The sequence below is a fragment of the Schistocerca gregaria genome, unplaced genomic scaffold, assembly GCF_023897955.1.
Source record: "Schistocerca gregaria isolate iqSchGreg1 unplaced genomic scaffold, iqSchGreg1.2 ptg000001l___fragment_1, whole genome shotgun sequence".
NCBI lineage: Eukaryota > Metazoa > Arthropoda > Insecta > Orthoptera > Acrididae > Schistocerca > Schistocerca gregaria.
The window spans coordinates 844,491-857,272 of record NW_026061697.1 but is presented as its reverse complement, the minus strand read 5'-3'; the positions used below and the strand labels follow the sequence as shown (position 1 = coordinate 857,272).

The 12,782-nt window shown below is 48.5% G+C and overlaps 1 non-coding gene across 1 annotated transcript; it reads right to left on the bottom strand.

Moving 5' to 3' along the window:
- Positions 1-3,117: 3,117 nt before the first annotated feature.
- On the bottom strand, positions 3,118-3,190 carry Trnak-cuu (transfer RNA lysine (anticodon CUU)). Its single transcript has one exon. It is a non-coding gene; the product is annotated as a tRNA-Lys (tRNA).
- Between the last annotated feature and the right edge of the window lie 9,592 nt (positions 3,191-12,782).

Here is a 12,782-nt window from a genome sequence, read left to right as displayed (position 1 = left end):
CGGCGATGACATTCAAGACGACGTCATCTCGTGGTGTGGCCATCGTGGTGACTGTAACGGTTCCTGTGGTGTCCATAATTGCGTCCTCCTTTGTAGTGTCGTCGACATCGTCTGCCCACGGATGCGACAGCCCTGTCATCGGTTCGTCATTAAGTGGTGCACTATATTCAGGTGTTTGCTGGTGATTTTTATCCTCGGTTCGGGTAATTGCTACGTCATCGGAGGGCAAACTGGCAGAACCTGAGGTACTATCCAAGGACACAGGGTCTTCGTTAGATGACTGCTGATTGCACTGCAAGTTCTCAGATGCAGATTGACGTATTTTGCCCACTATTTGCTTCGCCTGTTCACGCAGTTGTGGTGCAGTCTGCTCTGCACCTTGACGCGCGATCCTCCGTTTTTTAGATTTCTTGAGAGATGCGTCTCGTGGTGGACTTTGGACGGTACCTGAAGAAGCCTCAGGTTGCAAAGTAGCACTACTCGAAGTGATTGACGCCAGGTCTGATTTCATTGCACTTGACGGGCTGTGGTCAGTGCCTAAGGCAGCTGCAGGATTCGGAGGAGCACCACTAGAAACGGCTGGTTGCGAGTCCGTTTTCTGTGCACCTGATACGCTTTTGATACCTCCTAAAGAAGCTCCAGGATGCAGAGGAGCACTACCCGAAGCGACTGAGGTCGCGTCCGTATCCATTGCCTCATTGGGTGATTCCACGGCGACAAGGGCAGGAGCAGATATGTCTTCGCAGGAGGGTTGAGTGTCTACAGATGCTACACCTGAGTCGGTCGGTTGGTCGGTCGCTTGTGGGTCGGTATTCGTAGTAACTTCGGGGGGCGCAGTGGCACTTGCAAAACCGCGCGCTACGGCGACATATGTCACGGGCAGCGTTGACATAGCAGGGGGCCTGACGGCATCGCCGGCAGGCAGTTGCGCCACTCGTCTTTGAACACATTCTGCACGAACGTGGCCTGGTAAATTGCAGACAGCACACGTTTTCGGTTGGTCATCATACATCACAACAGCTCTATATCCGCAGACGTTTATAAACGACGGAATGTGCTTCTGCAATTCGACTTTTAATTGGCGCACACCATTCAAAACAGGGAATTTGTGTGCAGCAGACCACCGTTCGGCAATATTACTCAAAACTTTCCCGTATGGAGCAATAACAGCATTTATCTGGTCACTTGTAATTTCAAAGGGAAGTTCAAAGACTCGCACGGTCCGAATACCTAGACCAGCATGGGCAACGGTAACCTCCCCAACATTTCCGTCAGCATGTTTAAATTTCAGAATGCCACCACAAGATCGAACTATCCTTTCACACAATTCTGGACTGGCAAGTTTCACGGAAACCACACTGTTCATAATCGAGAAATATATGCCGATAATATCATCAAGTCCTATTTTAACATCATCCTCTAACCACTGTTCAACATCAAATGACCTCGGTCGGACAAAGTTGCGATCAAACGTGAATTTCAAAGTATCTTTTCGTTGCGGTTGCGACATCTCTTACTTCTTTTCCATGTCTACACAAATACTATAGACAGCGACGCGTTGCAGCAAGAGCAGAGACTTACCACGCGGAGCTAACGCAGCACAGCACACAGCACGGCACTTCCGACCTCCAGCGCAGCCGCTGGCTGACTGAATGAGCTAGCCGGGCTGATTCGGTGAATACCTGCCGGGTAGCACGTAACACAGTACTCGTTTGGGTTGGGTGGTCCCATACGGAATCTCTCCATGCTGCCTAATGTTTTCCTAACGTCACACTCGTCACGTACTTCACTTTTATTTCATAATCATTTCTGAGAGATAAAGGAATTGCATGACAACCTGCAGAGCAAGTGGCGTCAAAATTAACGTACATACTTGATGTGACTCAAAAGCCGAACGAGTTACTTTCCGAAGTTGTTTTAGATGTGCAAGTGGCAGTCAAAACTGGCGGTGACGGCACTCTGCCGACCATTTCGCTAGTTAACACCGGTCTTGTTGTGTGTGTTTCAAGCCCAAGAGCAGCTCCAAGTAGAAAAGAATCAACAGCAACATTCAGACGGTTTCGTACTGCTCAATTGCTACATTAAAAAGGTATGTTTCTTTTTCAGAACAGTAAAAACACGACCGTGACAGGATTCAAACTTGCAATCTTCGGATCCGAGGTCCAACACCTTATCTATTAGGCCACACGGTCACTGACGACCAAGTATTACTTATATACGACTCATCTCGAAACGCTCACACCCCTGAGGAATTGTGTTTTCGTTCTACACAGCCGCTGGCCCATGCTCTTTCCCACCCATTCGTTACATTCAACCTCTTACGAGACCGACCAAATATAGACTGGGCAACAAGACCAAACACTTTGTGCATTCGGAATCGAAGGCAGGGCGTCCCTCGCCGCATTTGCTACGGTTGCCATTTGATACTTCTGCAGAAGCGGCGGCGGCGACGACGACGACGACGAAGACGACGACTGCGAAAGGCTCTGAAGTATGTGAGAAATACATCTGTAAAATGTAATTCAGACTGCCTCGTCCCGCCTTATTCTGTACCACTTTGGCAAATGCTTTATCTGCGCCATTCGCCTTAATCACATCTGAGAGTAATTCTTAATAAAACGGCTGTCGTTAATTGTTCGTCATCACAGATACAGTTTGCTATACGGCCACGACGCGAAACTGATTTCCAAAATTCGTCTTCCTCCTGTGAGGATGGAACCCACGACCCCTGGTTTACTAGACCAGTGCTCTACCACTGAGCTAAATAGGCGCGTCCTAGCGGTACTCTTGAGTACTCTTGGGTACTTCGTCCTTACGGTCGTCTGCATCATCAGACTTCAGCTGACAACAGTTCATATTACCGACTAATATCTGCAGCTATGGCGACCCTTTACTGCTTGGCTACACATCTGACACATAACCGATGTTCTCTCCAAACAACAAAACTTGCATTTCACAACATGTCTTTCACACATGTCTACAAAATCACCTTCACCTTCAAATACAGTTTACTTACGACTGACGGAGACGTAGGCAAAGTTTAAAGTTGCTATTTCCATTACATCACGTTAATCAGAAAAACGGTAATTTACATCAACAGCGGAAATAATTTCTTTCCGCCCAGCGTGGGGCTCGAACCCACAACCCTGAGATTAAGAGCCTAATGCTCTATCGACTGAGCAAGCCGGGCTGTTTCGGTGAATACTTTGACGGGTAGCACGTAACACAGTACTCGTTTGGGTTGGGTGGTCCCATACAGTATCTCTCCATGCTGCCTAATGTTTTCCTAACGTCACACTCGTCACGTACTTCACTTTTATGTCATAATCATTTCTGAGAGGTAAGGGAATAGCATAACATCCTGCAGAGGTAGTGGCGTCAAAATTAACACACATACTTGATGTGACTCAAAAGCTGAACGAGTTACTTTCCGACGTTGTTTTAGATGTGCAAGTGCCAGTCAAAACTCGCGGTGACGGCTCTCTGCCGACCATTTCGCTAGTTAACACAGGTCTTGTTGTGTGTGTTTCAAGCTCAAGAGCATCTCCAAGCAGAAAATGGTCAACAGCAACATTCAGACGGTTTCGTACTGCTCAGTTGCTACATTAAAACGGTATGTTTCTTTTTCAGAACTGGAAAAACACGAATGTGACAGCATTCGAACGTGTAATATTCAGATCCGAAGTCCGACGCCTGATCCATTAGGCCACACGGTCACTGACGACAAACTATAACTTGTATACGACTCATCTCGAAACGCTCACACCCCTGAGGAATTGTGTTTTCGCTCTACACAGCCGCTGCTCTTGCTCTTTCCCACCCATTCGTTACATTCAACCTCTTACGAGACCGACCAAATATAGACTGGGAAACAAGACCAAACACTTTGTGCATTCGGAATCGAAGGCAGGGCGTCCCTCGCCGCATTTGCTACGATGGCCATTTGCTACTTCTGCAGAAGCGGCGACGACGACGACGACAGGCTCTGACATATGTGAGAAATACATCTATAAAATGTAATTCTGACTGCCTCGTCCAACCTTATGCTGTACTGCTTTGGCAAATGCTTTATCTGCGCCATTCGCCTTAATCACATCTGAGAGTAATTTCGCTAGTTAACACCGGTCTTGTTGTGTGTGTTTCAAGTTCAAGAGCATCTCCAAGCAGAAAATGGTCAACAGCATCATTCAGACGGTTTCGTACTGCTCAATTGCTACATTAAAACGGTATGTTTCTTTTTCAGAACTGGAAAACACGAGCGTGACAGCATTCGAACGTGTAATCGTCAGATCCGAAGTCCGACGCCTGATCCATTAGGCCACACGGTCACTGACGACCAACTATAACTTGTATACGACTCATCTCGAAACGCTCACACCCCTGGGGAATTGTGTTTTCGTTCTGCACAGCCGCTGCCCCTTGCTCTTTCCGACCTATTCGTTACATTCAAACTCTTACGAGACCGACCAAATATAGATTGGGAAACAAGACCACACACCTTGTGCATTCGGAATCGAAGGCAGGGCGTCCATGGCCGCATTTGCTACGATGGCCATTTGCTACTTCTGCAGAAGCGGCGGCGGCGGCGACGACAACGACGACGACGACGACGACGTTGACGATGACCGCGAGAGGCTCTGACATATGTGAGAAATACGTCTATAAAATATAGTTCTGATTGCCTCGTCCCACCTTATAATGCACCTTTTTTTTTCTTTATTGTTATTTTATACCTATACATAGGTAGGCCGGCAGCGGCGTAACTAAGCCGCTCTTCGGCCACAGACATGAACATAGTACAAGCAGTAAGAGATACAAAGGGACATGGAGGTTAAAAAACAGTAGACAAACAGAGTAATATAACAGAAGCCGTTCACTGTGGAGCAGTCAAGTTAAAAGCGATTCACACAGCACATAACGGAGAGATACAAACCAGCACACGGGAACGATGGAGCACGGAACAAGAGACACGGATGCACTAACAGGACGACGAAACACATAAGCACTGCGGCGACAATCTCCGGTGGTTGGTGATGCACTTGTCACACGAGTAAGGCCGGGGACCTGCCAGAGGGAAGGGGCGAGTGTAGGAGGGAATGGGGGGGATTGATGCCAATGGGGAGAGGATGGGAGAGGGAGGGGTGGTGTGTGGAAGCCCAGGGAGAGGGGGAAGGGAGGGCAGGAGGGAGGGAGAGAAGGGAGAGAGGGTGCCCACAGGAGAAGGAGAGGAGAGGGAAGGCAAGGCTCAAAGTTGGTAGGAGGGGTAGATGGAGGGAAGGAGTTCATCATCCGGGAGGGGGAGTTGGCGGAAGCCAGCTTGGGAGAGGGTGTGCAGAGTGTGAAGATGGAGAGCAGGTGGGATACAGGAGTACAGGCGCGGCAGCGGGTTGGGCTGGGAGAGGATGGGAGAGACAAGCGGGTGGGGATGATCAAGCTTGCGGGAGGTTATACTGCACCGCTCTGGCAAATGCTTTATCTGCGCCATTTGCCTTAATCACATCTGAGAGTAATTCTTAATAAAACGCCTGTCGCTAATTGTTCGTCATCACAGATACTGTTTGCTATACGGTCACGACGCGCAACTGATTTCCAAAATTCGTCTTCCTCCTGTGAGGATGGAACTTACAACCCCTGGTTTACTAGACCAGTGCTCTACCACTGAGCTAAAGAGGCGCGGTCCAGCGGTACTCATGCGTACTTTGTCCTTACGGTCGTCTGCATCATCAGACTTCAGCTGACAACACTTCATATTACTGGCTAATATTTGCAGCTATGGCGACCCATTACTGCTTGGCTACACATCTGACACGTAACCGATGTGCTCTCCATACAACAACACTTGCATTTCAGAACATGTCTTTCACACATGTCTACAAAATCACCTTCACCTTCAAATAAAGTTTCCTTGCGACTGACAGAGACGTAGGCAAAGTTTAAAGTTGCTATTTCCATTACATCACGTTAATCATAAAAACGTTAATTTACATCTGCAGCAGAACAAAATTTCGTTCCGCCCAGTGTGGGGCTCGAACCCACGACTCTGGGATTAAGAGCCTCACGCTCTACCGACTTTTTTTTTTAACGACGCTCTAACCAACTTTTTTTTCTTTTTTTCTTTTTATCTCTTTTGTTGTTTTTTTTATTTTTTTGCTTTTTCTTAATTTTGCATTTTTTTTTGTTCATTGTAATTTGTATATTCGTTTGTTTTCTATCCATCTCCTTTGCTCGTTTCTGCTATCTGTTTTGCGCTTTTGTTTCATTCATAATACACCAAATTTAATATGTCGTAGAAATAACTGCTCCTGGGAAGGACATATTCTTGATCTCATACGTTGGTTTATTCATAATCTCAATGAGACAAATGGAAGTCTTTGCAGTGAGTATAACCTTGACTGTAGTACAGGAAAAACGAATTGTTATAACAGATATTCATGTTATCCACGTCCTACGGCATCTCAAGGACGATGTGAAGAAAATTTTGAAATGTTGACTGATACCGGTGCCCATATTGGTTGGTTGTGCGCCAGTGTTGGTGTGAGAGATATACTTGAAAATCTAAGACATTAGGCGCCCTGCCGGACAGAATATAGTGGATAAAATGTCCCATGAGCCATAGGTAGCTGTTATGTTTGGCTGCAGGGAAGAGTCGGTAGTCCGGGCGCAGAATGTCATGGATCTGAATCGCATGAGGCGCAGTCCGGTTGAGCACAGCGAGTTTTTTGCGCGTCCAATTCCAGATGTGCACTTGATCCTTGGAGACAAACAGATGTGCAATAGTCTCAACCATGTGGCACAAGTTGCAGTAGGGACTGGGTGCAAGATTAATCCTGTGCCGCTTTTCTTTCGTCGGAATAGTTTCAGCGACCACGTCATACCATTTGGAGCGAACATCTGTCGGAAGCGTTCGATTATGGATGTTAGCCCAAACGAGGGACCAATTGCAAGCCGGATACTTCTTTCCCAAGGGCCCAGGCAGTGACGGCCGAAGTAAGTGGCGGTACAGTTTTACCGTCGGCTTCTTGAAAAGCTCGTCGTCGAGATAGCTACTTTCAAGGTAATACAGTGCTATATGCTGATAATGCGGGCCGACGTGGCCAATGTCCAAAGGCGGAGATAAGTTGCGGGGGCGGGACAGTTGATAGAGCCGTTTCGTGACGGTGTCCTCGCTGGCGGTGAGTATCTGCCATGAGCGTTTCAGATACAGAGCCAGGGCATGAACGCCGGGGTTTTTCAAGCCAAGGACTCCCATATCGCATGGCAGTGCTGTCGTGGTGAAGGAAACCTTAAAAATATTGAGCTTCCAGACGTACCAGGCGGCCGCCGCTAGGAGTGATCTTGCTACTGTGGGTGGCATAGGTGGGACGGCGGCAACAAATTGTAATTTGGAGAGGGCATAAGAGTTGACGAAAAAGGCTCGCTGCAGACGATCGAGGTGTCGCATGTTCTGGTCGCGCAGGAGTGCTTTTGTAGCCTGAATTTTGGGTATCCAATTTTTGTGAGACATGTCCAGAGGCCGGGCCGTGACGTAGAGACCAAGGTGTTTTCTAGTTTGTACACAGGGCAGCCAAGCGTCGCCTGTGATAGGTCGTTCTTGACCAAGCGTTAAGGCGGCGGATTTATTTACGTTTAACATGGCACCACTATCTCTTTGGAATTCCTCAAGAATGCGTTTCGCTGCGGTGACATCGCGAACGTCGTTAAGAAGGACGCTGACATCGTCTGCGTAAGCTTGGACCACAGACTTGATACCATAAAACTGGAATCCAGGGAGGCTATGATGTAGATGGCGCAACAAGGGTTCCATGAGGATCGCATAGAGCGTCGTTGAAAGTGGACAGCCTTGCTTGATACCCCGTGAGAGCTGGACGTACTCCGTCAATGTATTATTGATCAGGAAGTGTGTACGGGTACCACTGATACAGTTGTTGATGAGGTGGATAAAATTAAGACAAGAGCCCATTGATTCCATCACGCCGCTGAGATAGTGATAGTCAGCTCGATCGTAAGCCTTATCGAAGTCAAGAAATGCTATGGCCATAGGAGTGCGGGTGGCCCAGGTGAGGGAGACGAGATCCCGATATAGCGGCAAAATGGTGGACAGCGACCGACCACGGATCGCACTCATTTGGTATGGTCCCAGAAGATAGGGTAACAGCTGCCGTAATCGGGCATTGAGGGCGCGCGTCAGAAGCTTAAAGTCGGCATTGAGCAGAGTAATGGGCCGCAGATCTTTGGTGGTGGTCGGCGTCGGCGTCTTAGGTATTAAAACAGTTAACCCCTCTGTGAAGGCTGGGGGTACAGCAATCCCACGTAGTACTTCATTGTACATCTCTGTGAGTTCGTCCCCTAATATAGGCCAATATTTGACGTAAAACTCGACAGAGAGCCCGTCCGTGCCCGGAGATTTATTTCGTGGCGCAGCAAGCAGGGCATCCTTCAGTTCTTCTTTGGTAAAGGGAGCAAGCAGGTCCCGATTGAGGTCGTCGGTAATGCGGTACGGCGGGGTTCCAGAATGATACCATTCTCGCACTTTCTCATGTGGTACACCAGCACGGGTGTAAAGTGCAGCAAAGTGGTTGGTAACATGGTCTCGCTGTAGGGTATAACAAGCACCGTCTGCATCCTGCAACTTATGAATAAGTTTCCTGCGCGCTGCACGTAACTGTTGGACGATATGATGGACTGAGTTCTGCTGTTGCGGCAAGTTTGTGAAGTCACGTGCTCGAATCTGGTGGCCGATGGCGGTGCAAACCGTCAAGGATGTAATCTTGGCTTGGAGTCTGCGTACGTGCGTGATGTTACTAGGCACCTGATGATAATACCGGTACAATTCTCGCAGGTCACAGAAATAGAATTCAGTGATTTCCTTCTCCCCGCGCGCACGAATCCGGGCGTGGTGCTTGATGCAAGTAATGAGTTTCCCCTTTGCATGAAGCGTCCACCAATCAATCCACGTGGGGTACGTGGGCCTGCTTGGTGTTACGGAGTGCCAAACTGACCGGATCTCACGCTCTCAAGTGACGTTTTGTAAGAGGTGACAGTTGAGTAGCCATCGTCCGAAGCCTCTATAAACTTTCTGCGGTGAGTGATTAAAGACGATGTGGTAAGCGATATGGTCACTGAAATTAACGGGCCAATATTCGCAAGTTCCCACGTCGGCTAAAAGACCGCGTTGCACATATATGCGATCTAGCCTGCTGGAAGACGTCTGCGTAAAGTGAGTAAAGGCAACTTCATCTGGGTGTAAGGTCGCCCACGTGTCGACTAACTGCAATTCTGTAACCAGTGTTAGCAGTTCCTGGCTGAAGTTAAAGTTCAGCGTTTGATCGGTGAGGCGCAATACGCAGTTAAAGTCACCACCCATAATAATACGCAGACGCAAGTTGGTGATTAGATTCGCTATCTCTCCCGTGTAAAACTCCCTCCTCGCCGCTCGCGCGTTGGAACCGGAAGGGGCGTACACATTAAGAAGGAGTACATCATGGAACTGTGCGGCAATGCCTCGTCCGGTAGGTAACATGGACAAACAAGAACATTCAATGCCTTCCCGATGCAGAATGATCGTACCTGCCTCCGTTCCTATATTGACAATGGCGTCATAACCGGGGACGTCGGCTAGGAGTGGAGTCAGTGCTTCCTGTACGAACAGAATATCTATATCAGCGGCCCGTAAATAATGTCGAAGGCTGTTGATTTTTGCTTGAGAGACAATGTGGTTAATATTTATGGTAGAAATTATATAGGATTGTCGTGAACGGAGCGATGTGGGATGAGTGGTCATCTGCAGATAAAAACAGGTACGATTTTTATCTCTTCAACAGTCGTCCGCTTCGGAGGTCGTATAAGTCTAGACGTCGCCGTCCGTGGACGCTGCATTGCGCCGAGACGTAAGCAGCGTATCACCAGTTGCCATCGGTTCTTCACGCTCGGGATTGCCAGTCATATCTTCAATATCATCGGCCCAATTATCAACAGACAGAGCCGTCGTCGCGCCTGCTGCAGCAGTTCCGGAACCGCACTGCGGGCCGTCACCCTGCACATCTGCAACTTGGGCCGTCCGCGGTGGTGCACAAATATGTGCCCTCCCCGTGTCAAGGTTGGATACATCATCGTCTATATTCATGGGTGAGGCCAACCACGGAAGACAATCTTCGGTCCCCGAAGTGTCAGCGCAGATCATGCGGCCCGCGTGTTTGGCCTTTTCACGCAAGGGAGGTGCCGATTGAGCTGCCGCCGGACGAGCGATCCGACATTTCTTGTGCTTTTTCGGGGAGGACTCACTGACAGAGGCTTCCGCATTCTCTAAAGGAAGAGGAAGAGTCTCTGTCTCTTGCTGGCTGTCAGTGGCGGTAGTGGCCGCCTCCACAACGTCAACCCTGGCTTCCTCACGTGAGGCGTCACGGGGCACCGCGGCTAGTAAGCCAGCGACCGGCAAGGCTGCCTGAGCGGTAGAAATTTCCATAGGTACATCTCCGTCATTCGTAACATCGGCCACACTAAGTCCGACTTCCGCAGCCGACGCAGTGGGTGTATTTGCACGGACCGCCCCTACATAAGTAGTCGGTAATATTGTCGGTTGCGGGGGAGGGCCCAGTTCACCCGCAGGCAGCTGCGTTACACGTCGTTGGATGCACTGTGCCCGGACGTGTCCCGTGGAATTACAGCCTGAACATGTACGAGGCTGTCCCTCATACATGATTATCGCCCTATATCCACAAATCGTTAGGTAGGATGGAATATGCCGTTGCAATTCGATCTTAATTTGCCGCACACCGTTCAAAACAGGGTACTTATGGAACGGGCCCACTTTTCGGCAATGTTACTGATAATTTTGCCGCAGGACGTAATAGAAGCATTAATTTGTTCAGCCGAGAATTTCAAAAGGCAACTCGAAAATCCTGACGGTGCGAATACCAAGACCAGCGTGGACAACAGTCACCTCACCAACATTCAGGTCACTGTGTCGAAATTCATAGGTACCGCCACATGAATCGATGATTTTGTCGCACAATTCTGGGTCACGCAATTTGATATAAATTGTGCTACTGACAATAGACGAATGGATACCAATGATATCGGTGGAAGGCAATTTTACGTCTTCATCGAGAAATCGTTCGACTTCGTAATATTTCGGTCGAGAAAAACTTGCATCAAACATAACCTTCAAAGTACCTTTCCGCTTTGGGTGATCAATGTTAGGTTCTATTCGTTAAAAACAAGATGTTTGCGCGCCGCAACGGCCCTCGACTCACCACGTGCCGCACCGCAGGCCGCAGCTGAGCACGTAAACAACGCTCCAGGCACGTCCGACCTGCACGACGGCCGCGCCTCGACTGCCGACTGAGCTAGCCGGCTGCCTCGGTGAACACCTGCCGGGTAGCACGTCACACAGTACTCGTTTGGGTTGGGTGGTCCCATACAGAATCTCTCCATGCTGCCTAATGTTTTCCTAACGTCACACTCGTCACGTACTTCACTTTTATTTCATAATCATTTCGGAGAGGTAAGGGAACTGCATAACAACCTGAGGAGCTAGTGGCGTCAAAATTAACACACATACTTGATGTGACTCAAAAGCCGAACGAGTTACTTTCCGACGTTTGTTTAGATGTGCAAGTGCCAGTCAAAACTCGCGGTGACGGCACTCTGCCGACCATTTCGCTAGTTAACACCGGTCTTGTTGTGTGCGTTTCAAGCTCAAGAGCATCTCCAAGCAGAAAATGGTCAACAGCAACATTCAGACGGTTTCGTACTGCTCAATTGCTACATTAAAACGGAATGTTTCTTTTTCAGAACTGGAAAAACACGAGCGTGACAGCATTCGAACGTGTAATCTTCAGATCCGAAGTCCGACACCTGATACATTAGGCCACACGGGCACTGACGACCAACTATAACTGGTACACGACTCATCTCGAAACGCTCACACCCCTGAGGAATTGTGTTTTCGTTCTACATAGCCGATGCCCTTGCTCTTTCGCACCCATTCGTTACATTCAACCTCTTACGAGACCGACCAAATATAGACTGGGAAACAAGACCACACACTTTGTGCATTTGGAATCGAAGGCAGGGCATCCCTGGCCGCATTTGCTACGATGGCCATTTGCTACTTCTGCAGAAACGGCGGCAGCGACGAAGACGACGACCGTGAGAGGTTCTGAGATATGTGAGAAATACATCTATAAAATCTAATTCAAACTGCCTCGTCCCACCTTATGCTGTACCGCTTTGGCGAATGCTTTATCTGCGCCATTCGCCTTAATCACATCTGAGAGTAATTCTTAATAAAACGCCTGTCGCTAATTGTTCGTCATCACAGATACTGTTTGCTATACGGCCACGACGCGCAACTGATTTCCAAAATTCGTCTTCCTCCTGTGAGGATGGAACTTACGACCCCTGGTTTACTAGACCAGTGCTCTACCACTAAGCAAAAGAGGCGCGGCCTAGCGGTACTCTTGCGTACTTCGTCCTTACGGTCGTCTGCATCATCAGACTTCAGCTGACAACACTTCATATTACCGGCTAATATTAGCAGCTATGGCGACCCATTACTGCTTGGATACACATCTGACACGTAACCGATGTGCTCTCCAAACAGCAACACTTGCATCTCAGAACATGTCTTTCACACGTGTCTACAAAATCACCTTCATCTTGAAATACAGTTTCCTTGCGACTGTCAGAGACGTAGGCAAAGTTTTAAGTTGCTATTTCCATTACATCACGTTAATCATAAAAACGGTAATTTACATCTGCAGCGGAACAAAATTAAGTTC